Below are 10,946 nucleotides of genomic sequence, written 5' to 3' on the forward strand. Positions count from 1 at the left end.
AAGTGACAAAACAGAAGATAGTTACACGTGGGTCTTAAGCCAACTAAAAAGGACGTGGACAAGTGTATGCAGTCACGTGTCATACTAACAGACATGGAGTATGTTTTGATTAATGCATGTCAACGGCAATTCCCAGACGCCGAAATGTTATTGTGTTGGTTTCACATATATCAAAATATTACCAAGCACCACAAGCAAAGTTTTCAACTTGAAGAAGACTGGGAGGTCTTCCTCCCTAAGTGGAGAGTTTTACTCAAATCTACCACTAAGGAGTCGTACCTTTACCATTGCCAGCGACTTGAAGAAAAGTACTCTTCAAGCCACCCAAGTAAGTCTTAATTCTATTCACCGTGTTGTTTTACATGTTACTGTCAATTGAGGTGTGACCAATTGTGTTCACATATACAGGACTATTTCCTTACTTGTATGATACATTGTTAAAGCCTAGCACAAAAAAATTGTGTCTACATGGTGCGATAAACATCTCAATTTCGGTAATCATACAACCAACCGAGTGGAAAGTCAACACTCTTTGTTAAAGAGACATTTGAGAAACTCCAAATCTACCCTAGAAAAGTTTCCGATAATCATTGAACAATGGTGAAGTTGCAAGTCACTAATATAAAATCAACCTTTGAACATAGCCAAATCATTCTCCATCATCACCATAAACTTCCAATCTTTAGTCTATTGCTACGAAACACACTTCTTCAGGGGCCATGTGTCTATCAGGGGCAGCCGCATGGCAATGCCGGGACGGTGAATCAGAATATGCGATTAATTAATATGGAGCATCGTATGATAAGGATGGAGAGGATGATAGAGTGGTTAATTAGGGACAGGAACACTCCCACTGATGATGTGCCATTACGTGATACCCCAGCTCCACCAAAGGAGTCGCAGCCGCAGGAGGAGTGGTGCGTTCATGATGTTGGTGATGACGGTAGCGATGATGCTGGTGATGATGATGCTAGTGGTGTTGGTGTTGGTGATGATGATGATATAGGTGACGGTAATGATTATATTGGTTATGATGACAAATTTGGTGATGGTAGTGACGAAGATCATGGTTTATGATGATGCCTAGTATGATAAATGCACAATTTAGTTATTATGGTTTATCTTTTAAAGTTGACGCACGTAAACGTTATATTTTTTTGTTGTATGTGTGGATTCTAGTAATTTGGATGGATGTAGTAGTATTTTCTTTTCCAACTATGTTGGGGTTTGATGTATGCTAGTATTTATATTTTTATGTATTTTTTATATAACTATGTGAGCTTAGTGCTTAGGAATGTTCATAGTTTCGTGTTTTTAGGTCAAACTTGTGCTAAACAGTTACTAGCGGTTTTTGGTAGTTGAAATCAAACTGAAGTAACACAAAGCACACGATGAAAATCATAGCCGAACAAATTTAATAAAGCTTATGGACTATTACAATAACTCTGTATTATCAAAAACCAAATATTATAAATATTATAAAAATAAAATATATTAAAATTATGCGTCCGGTAACAAGTAGAAATGAAAGTGGGAAGTGATATATGAACGTAGATTTTATTACAGAAAGATTGTGTTTTTTTCTAAATCTAAAATCTAGTTTTATAGTTGTAAATTAAGTATGCAAATCATATAAAATAGCATATGATTCTTATAACGTTCACATGTTCTCTAACGCCTCGTAAAATGTCATATTATCTAATTTACACAAAAGTGAGAGCACGACTAGTATACAATTTAGACGATTCACATGTTATATTATATGAACTGTATCCTTTCTATACGAGATGTTTATTAATTTTACACAAAAGTTATTCATACGACTCGTATGCATTTCATATTATTCGTATATTTGTTTAAATAAGCTATATGAACCGTATAACATCACATACAAAGCGTATGACGTCTGAAAAAGTTTTTCAGCATACGGGTCGTATGCTGGGCATACAAAGCGTATGCTAAATGGTGTGTAATTAAGCCTAGTTGATAGGCATAGATGGTGTGTGAGTATAACATGTCGTTATCTAATTAATATTCAGTAACTTTTTTTTTCGTTAAACTAAGGGTGTGGGAAAAAAAACTGAAACCAAACCCAAATTATTTGAAATTCTGAACCCGAAATATTCAAACATATGGATTTCCAGATTTTCAAATTCAGAAAGCTATATAAGAAATTGGATATTTCGAATACACGAAATATATTTTTAAATTATTATAAATGCATTTGTAGTTATTGTTGGGAAAAGCGACAACCTAGCCACGAACTTTAAACAAAAATTGTGGAATTAATCTTCGTTTGCCTAAACCTTTTCGTGACCCGAATGAACCAATGAAGACGGAAACAAATAGGGTATTTAAATGTAATAAGGGACACAAAATTTTAGCGTGGAAAACTTCTTAAGATGAGAGTAAAAATCACGAGACTACTAGAGTCGCTTCAGATCCACTATTACCAATAGTAGCAATACAAAGTGTTGTCTAGATATAACTAGAGATATACACAAATTTTTATATACATGGAACAAACTAATATCAAGTATATAAAATTAAAGATAAAAAAGCGAGCAAGAGGTATCATTAACGAGAGCAAAATCATTCTCCGAAACGTCTCTTCTCGAAAACACCCAAAAATAATATAGCACCCAACCTGTCTTTGTCTCTGTTCTTTTTAAGACGCCAGAAAAAAATATATATATATTATGTGTGATGTATGCTTGTTAAATTTGTGTGCACCTTAAACACACAAAACCTTTAACTTGTTTCTTGAGCCTTGGATCCCACGAAATCTCTAAAAACCCACCAAAATCAATGTTTGTTTGTTGTGGACTACTGGGCCAAACCAAAACCAACTCTCCTTATTTTTGTGTTCATTAATGAACAAACAAATAATAATAATAACAACAATTTTTCTTTTCTTATTAGTTATTATAAACTACCTGTTCTAATAAAGTAAAATAATTGTGGACACTTGTCATCTTTTAGTTAATTCTCACAATTTTTTTCGGTGGTGAAACGGCTGAGATCTCATTTTTTCGGCAAGATCCCGGTTTTCTGGCGCAGGCGGCGCCAGAAAGTGTGTACGAGGTAAGGGGAATGTCAGAGAATGTTTCTGACATTCTCTGACCTAACCCTAATTCGTTAACGGAGAGTTAACAAACTAAGGGTGATTCGTCATGTGGTTCGCTAATGGAAGTTTAACGAACTAGTCTTAGATCGTGTCCCAGTTCGTTATGGAAAAGATAACGAACTAGCCACAATTCGTTATGACTGTTCGTTAAAAGGAGATAACGAACTGATAGGTTCAATTCACTATGACCATTCGTTAAAAGAGATAACGAATTAGAAGGTCCAATTTGTTGCATGGACTTATTCGTTACAAGGACCAGTTCGTTATGATAGGTCAATTCGTTAAAAGAACTGAGTAACGAACTGAAAGTTTAATAGAATGACAGAACAGTCCCTGGACTTAGAAAAGAATGAGATAATTACATAATACTCCTTGGACTTTGATAATTTAAGAAAGATACATTTAAAGGTTAACGGGTAACGATTAACTAACCGGGTAAAGATTCAATGAAGTAAAACCGACTTAGACACTTAAGATTAATTAAGTAAACTATGAGAATGGCTAGAGTGGTATTTAATATTGTATTTATTAAACAGTTAGTCGCGCACAGCTCAAGAAAAGGGATAACTATTAATGACAAGCGTAACCGCATTCAGGTGAGTTTCTAGCCCCACTTCCTTGTTATGTGTTCGAGCTGTGTGCATACTTGATGTGAAGTGTTAATACACTTACCTTAAGTGGTAAGTGTATGCTATAATGGACGCTGTCAATGCGTGAACGATCTTCGGATATTGCACGTGTAGACAGGGAAGGTAACGTTAGTTGGTGTGATGTGCTAAAAGTAGTCAAATAATTATTAGCTAAAAATAAGCTAATCTAGACACTAAGTAATAGTTCTAGACTCTTAAACTTAACTTAAACTACTAACCGGCAAGTGAACCAGTCGACTCTAGTACAGCTAAGTAAGTCCGGATATCGAACCCACGAGACTCTTTTAGTTACGTAAACTAGCTAAATTATACTTAACTACAGACACGACTATTTATTTATTATTAAAAAGGGGGTTTTACTAAAAATTAATATTAAACTAATTAATAAAAATAAAGACGACTTAAATCTAGACTTAATTCAAATGATGACGAACAACCACTTAGGCTAGAACCATGATGTATCAATTATCAAATGGTAGGAAAGTTCTAAGTTATGGAACCAGGATCTTAAACTATTCACTAAATGGGAAACCGAACAGGACCCTTGACCCTTCTCAAGAAGACACCTATGGAATCCTAATAAGCTATTAAAATTACCGGTTTTAATTAGACTCCCTTACGGTCGCTAATTTATTTTATGACAAGTACCTCTATAAGAAATCCTACCTTACAGCGCGGAAATCAAAGGTAGTTTAAAGCACTCACTCGACTAGATAGACAAGGCAAATAAACCAAACCTAGACGGACTCCTTACAGAGAACTAAATCTAGCAATTCATCAACCAAGACCTATCACATAATCTATCACCTTACAGCTATTTAGATTAGCAGCACACTTAGATCTACTTGATTTATTATATTGTTCATATGGTATTATTGCAAATCAACCATAAACTAGTAAAAAACACACAGTAAATGACCTAACAGAATCCTATTATATGACAGATAATCACCAAGAAAACTGTGAAACAATAAAACTCACCAAACAAACCTAAGCACGCATATGCATCGAACGAATAAAAATCAACCTCTTACTTAATCATAAATCCATAAACGAAAACAAAATCCAAACCAAAATCCAAAATCAACAAAAGTTCATCATAAGCCTAGGTGGTCTAAGGGTTTAGCCAACAACCATACTCAAGAACAAACCAAAGTAAATAAGTTTAAATAATGAATTCATGATGAAAACAATAAATTCAAACCAAATAATAAAGATGTTTGGATGAGTAGATGTCAAACCCAAACGCTCTCTGCTCGAACCAAGATGCTCAATTCTCTTTCCTTAAGTTGACCAGACCTTCAATAATACTCCAAGAATCAATCGCAGCCCCCCTTTTCTTTTCGTTCGTAGGGCTGTGGGGGTTATGCTCCTCCTTTTTAAAATATATCCATCTAACCTTTTTTTTGTATTTTTCCACCAACGACTTCTCTGTTTATTTTGTGATGCTCCAATCCACTAATCATCCCATATCTATAAAAAAGCCCATATTAAGATATACAAATCTCTTTTCCTTTTCTACTTGGGTTCACCGAAAACAAAGATTAATAATAATAATAATACAGACTATCACGAGATTATGTAAACCACATAATTCAATTAATTAATATTATAGCTCTCCTTTACTTTTCTTTTTATTATTTTATACATGATTAATTTTCAATAGAGTTTATAAAAAATGCTTTCTTAATTTACAAGTTCATAAAATAGACAAATTAATAATTTGTTTACTTGTTTTAGTTTGTTGTCTGTTCAAACCCTTTAAATTCAAATACGAATCACTTTTGAATAATATTCAATGAAAACCAACTCAAACCCAATTGAAAGTGTAAGAAATATTTGTATAATATATGTCTAATTTAGCTCACATCAAACATCCCAACACTTGCTCTTTTTTCGTTCCCGAAAAAGTCTAATGCAATGGAATCAAAATCGGAAAATACAGTCTTAAAAACATATAGGTTAATTTAAAGCTCAGATAAACGCAAAAACCGCGATCACGGATATTGTTGTCCACTTAAACTCATGCCTTAATCTTTACCGAGACAAATAAGATCCGACAATTATAATCACTCAGTGGTTTACACAATGAAGACCCGCTTATTTTCAGCTTTTACCGGACCAGACCACCCAACTTGACTTAACCCTCAAAATTAGCATAATTAAAACTTTTGTTGCTCTCTTTTTTTTTATGAATAGTTAAGATGATCAAGGGTATTGTTTATCCACCTAAGCTTAAGCATCAAAGTCTACCAAGCATCCATTAGATACGATTAAGGTATAATTAATTAATAGCTAGTGTTCCCCACAACATGACATACCCCCGTTATCAAGCAATACACCGAACCATCACCATAGGTGTCGATGCAATATTTCATCTGTAGGGCTTACATGTAGCGTGTCCCTTGTGGTCCGTTTCTTAATGGTAATGAGACGCGAGCAAGGGGACCCCACATGGCTAACAGCGTGGATGATCAAGTCTGTAGTGTATTTGTAATATTGTACTTTTGTGATCATGTTTAAAGACTTATAAGGGTTTGCTCTTTTAAGCTTTATTTAAATATCCACAACCCCACTTAGGAATTGTGAATACCTAAATGAATATATTGCATACAGACCCATGGTCTCCGGACCCGAAGTATCCCATCAATACAAGAATTAAGGTTATAAAACCATACGCCAATGAGGTGTAAAACACTAAAAATAAGCAGTTTAAGATTTATATCAAAGGCTACACGACATACTCTAACGTTATACCTACCCAAACATCATATGATAATGTATTCAGATTTTTTAAAATTTATGACATTTCCACTTTTTCATACCAAAATTTGAGGCTTGAGTATGGCCCGACCGTTCATTACTTATTTTCCACGGACAAAACGCTTTACCCACAAAAGATTTCTGTTTTAACCATTTTATCAAATTTGCCCTTTCATTTTCAAAGCTGAGCCTACTGACACATCTCAAGTTAACTGCGTTTTCTTTTATTTATCTCATATTATTAGTAGTTTGAAAAACCAATTTCCGATTTACTATCATTTTTCATTATTTTTCAAAAATTAAATTTAAAATGTTGGGACGTTTTTTCAATTTTTATGCTATTTTTTTCAACCTTTTATTTTTTGTAACATCAAGTAAATTTCGGGCCAAAAATATCAAGTTTCCAAAGTCAATGGACCAATTTTTCCATATAACAAACTCTAGGGTCTAAAATGTAAATTCTGTTTTCTTGACCCATCGCTCTACGCGATGGATCATGAGAGACCTCCATCGCGTATCGCGATGGAGTGTCTGACACGTTGTGACACGTGTGCCACGTGGCACACGATGGCATCGTCTACCGCCACGTGTCACCACGTGGCAACACGTTCGCAACGTGGAGCGGCGCCTGCCACGTGTCACCACGTGGCAGGTCTACTCACTGATTCATCAAGCCTACGTCGCGGTACGCGACAGGCTTGCCAAGGGACTTGTCGCGTACTGCGACGGGATCCAAAATCAGCCCTATAAATAGCGGCCACGGGATTCATTCCTAACACATCAAAATCTCACACAATTACTCTCTCTCTAACTTCTCTCACTACCTTGAAATACGTGCCATGAATTCACCTCGATAAAAGTGCCCCGAAACCTCGATAAACATGCCATTCCCCGACGATATTCCAAACAAGAAAGAAGTGTTGTTCCAACGTCCCGACAATAATCTCGAAGTACGTGCCAAGAAGGGTTGGTGTCTCGAAAAGCGTGCCAAGAGTAGAAAAGAGCAATTGGCGTCGAAGTGCTGTCCAAGTGACTAGGGTATTTCTAAGCCAACAAAGGTAGGCATGATGCTCAATTAAAATATATTAAAATGTTATAAAGGCTTAATACCCGAGTCGAAGTTATTCTCGATAAACGAAGAAACATATAACAAAGAAAATAAATAAAAGAAAAACGAAAACATATATGTGAGTATATATATGAATATGATTAATCTTAGTTATAAAATATATTATTTAAGAATAATGAGTATTCTTAAATAATAAAGAAAAGAATACGTTTCTTAAAGAAGAAGAAACGTCGGGTTTTAAGAATAAACTAAAGATTTATAAATTACTATTAAAACTAAATGTTTTAAAGTAAAAAGAGAAAATGAACTAAAGGTTCATCGAGATAAATAAGACTAAAGGTCTTAAGTCGGATCGTGTATCCGACTAACAAAAGTTATACTCGTACTATAGGTGCGAGATAGCAAGAGAAAGACACACGGACGGTGTTGGAAGCCGGTTCTATTGAAAAGGTGAATACCACTTTTATAAACTTGTTTTCAAACAAATCAAACGTGTTATGTGTAAAACTTTACATGAGGCCTACGTGTCTCTAAAAACATTGTAAATAAGAGTATAAGCCTAGCCCTCAAGCTGTAGTATACGTTTGTCTGGATCCTTACATATGTGGTATGCGGTGGGCACATCGCACCACGCCTTGTCACGACCTCCATCCACGATGGGCCGGACCTAAGTTACGTCCGAGTGAGACTGACCATGTGTATATTTATGGTACTTAAGTTATGTTGAAACGTTGCGGTGTTTTGCTGAGGTGACCTAGTGTAGAGACTCAAGTTTATAATGATTGTTTAACTTGATTATTCCTAAGCCAAGATGGGACGAGGCTTACGTAGTCTCGAGGGGTAATTAAGTAAAGAAAATATTTACGCGTCAACATATTCACCAGCATTCGTTGCTGACGTATTTTATAACATTTTGCAGGTAACCAAGATTAGAGCTTGAAAGATGAAGAGCTCAAGAATCCGATGGCTCGGATAACTTTGTGTAAATATAAAAATATGGTGGTTTTGTAAAACATATAAACAAGTAAAACTAAACGAGACTTTCGTCTCGTCTTTTGTAATGTAAATATTTTAACTTTAAATCCACATGTTTATTAAAGTCTTCCGCATTAACCCGCAACTCTGATTTATTTACAAATATGGTACCAACTATTGATCACACTTCTAGGCCTACGATGGGTGTGTGACATTTTTACTTTTTTTTTCAAAAATTTTTATTTTTGCCGAAAAGATTGATTTCTCATCCCCACACTTAAATTTCACATTGTCCTCAATGTGAGAAAAAGGAAATTACAAATAAAATTATGCAAGATATATAAATAGATTAATGAATTGGAACAGACTCCCCTGGTAAATAGACGATATGCCTCGTGAGTCATGTTCTACGCCCTCCAATTACAAGGCGATCAATAAACTATCTTCAAATAACGTCATCTTTCACGAACAAAAGCAGCAATCCTGAAACAAGTGGCATCCCCACACTTGTTTAAAACCATTGATCACCAACCATCTCATAAGCAACCCTAGAACAACCTGCAAGTAAGAGAAGAAAACACTTGGCAGAGCAAAGAAGTAAAAACAAAACAGAAATAAAAATAGAAGAAAATGATAGTACCGGGTTGCCTCCCGGGAAGCGCTAAGTTTACAAAAAGTCTTCAGCCAGACTTAGTCCCGAATGCTCAATCAGGAGGCTTCTCCTTGATCCTCTTCCCATCGGTGCTCCTCAACACTCTCCTCTTAAAATCAGTTGGGAAGAAACTAATTTCCAAACTCATGTAGGCCCAAAAATACGCATTCGACTCGATCCACCCATTATTAAAATTCTGAAAATACGACAAATTCGGCATACTTTGATTCCCGAGCCCGAAAATCTTCCTTCTTGGGGCTCTTGATTTACGTGGCGATCCACGAACAACTATTTTTAAAAACATATCCGCTTTACCGTGTAGAAGTGGATGTTCTTTCACAACGAGATGCAATCCTTTACTCTTCAATTCTTCAGATATCTCTTGTGATTCCTCTTTGACATTTTGTTTCTTAACTGGCTCCCCGAATAACAAAACTTCAACCTCCTCAAGACTCTTTCGGGGTTAAAATCACTCTCATCCATATCGGCTGAACCCACCAAATCTTCACCAAATTCATACCTAAACTCGTCTTCCCAAGAGGGAATACGATCCTCTGTCTTATCCTGCAACCAAACATCTTTAAACTTGATCGTCGGCTGATAAAATTGTATTTGATACTTTAAGCCTTGCCGAAATCATCCATTATATCTGAAAGTGGTGCTTTTGGATTAATGCTATGGGTGACACGTAAAACATCGTATAATATCTCTTCTGGATGTGGTATGTGATCCATCATTGCGCCAGATGAGTCTTTACAACCGATAATATTCCCCATCTTATCATACACCACACAGGATTTAGGCTGATAGCTTTTTTTATCTAGGTTGTCCATAATTGCCTGTATTTCTGACTCCCATATAGTTAAACCTCTTTGATTTTTATGAGGATTTCCTTCAACTCTGGCCCCGTAGTAACAATCCATGAAGATCACTGCAACGATAAACTTAAACAGAAAAGGATCACGAGCACCAGATAGTAGTAAAATAATATATATATACATATATATATATATTACAGAAAACTAAACTAAACTATATTAACCTAACTACTACGACTCAAAACAAGTTATAAAAAAACAAAAATAAAAAGAAAACTACTTAGACTCTTATGACTAAAAAAACAAAAAAATAGCACGTATGTAGCAAGTAAATCTAACCAAAACTAATAACGCAATCGCCAATACTCCCCGGCAACGGCGCCAAAAACTTGATGTGCTAAAAGTAGTCAAATAATTATTAACTAAAAATAAGCTAATCTAGACACTAAGTAATAGTTCTAGACTCTTACACTTAACTTAAACTACTAACCGGCAAGTGAATCAGTCGACTCTAGTACAGCTAAGTAAGTCCGGATATCGAACCCACGAGACTCTTTTAGTTACGTAAACTAGCTAAATTATACTTAACTACAGACACGACTATTTATTTATTATTAAAAAGGGGGTTTTACTAAAAATTAATATTAAACTAATTAATAAAACTAAAGACGACTTAAATCTAGACTTAATTCAAATGATGACGAACAACCACCTAGGCTAGAATCCATGATGTATCAATTATCAAATGGTAGGAAATTGCTAAGTTATGGAACCAGGATCTTAAACTATTCACTTAATGGGAAACCAAACAGGACCCTTGACCCTTCTCAAGAAGACACCTATGGAATCCTAATAAGCTATTAAAATTACCGGTTTTAATTAGACTCCCTTA

This window comes from Bidens hawaiensis, unplaced genomic scaffold, assembly GCF_021521415.1.
Source record: "Bidens hawaiensis isolate Kalapana, Puna unplaced genomic scaffold, B.hawaiensis_p1.1 tig00035423_1, whole genome shotgun sequence".
Lineage (NCBI taxonomy): Eukaryota > Viridiplantae > Streptophyta > Magnoliopsida > Asterales > Asteraceae > Bidens > Bidens hawaiensis.